The sequence below is a fragment of the Triticum dicoccoides genome, chromosome 7B, assembly GCF_002162155.2.
Source record: "Triticum dicoccoides isolate Atlit2015 ecotype Zavitan chromosome 7B, WEW_v2.0, whole genome shotgun sequence".
Taxonomy (NCBI): Eukaryota; Viridiplantae; Streptophyta; class Magnoliopsida; order Poales; family Poaceae; genus Triticum; species Triticum dicoccoides.
The window spans coordinates 36133128-36133542 of NC_041393.1; positions in this window are offsets into that span (position 1 = coordinate 36133128).

A 415-nucleotide genomic window follows, 5' to 3' on the forward strand; every position below is an offset into this window, starting at 1 on the left:
TCAGGTCGGGTAGGTGGGGGAGGCGAGGAGTGACGGCTGCCGTTGGATCCGGGAGGATCCAACGGTGTTTCGTGCATGATCTGTGTGCCTTGTCCACGGACCAACCAGAAGCAATACAATATTATGACCAATTAAATTGGTCGTGATAAATTTAAAAATAAGATGTTAGATCATCTCAGCTATTTACTTGACCTGGAAAATTGGAAAAAAATGAAACATATGAAAAACCTTCTCATCATGTCATCAAATGTGACCTAGTTTTTAGAATAAAAAAATAACAAAATAGTAATAAGGAACTTTTCATTTTCTTTGCACGAAAATTCATTTTCCATTTTTCGAGTGCCCATAATGAGTTTTTTTGTGAAGGACATACCAAATATTTATTGCAAAATTGTATCAAATCATTTTTCTAAAA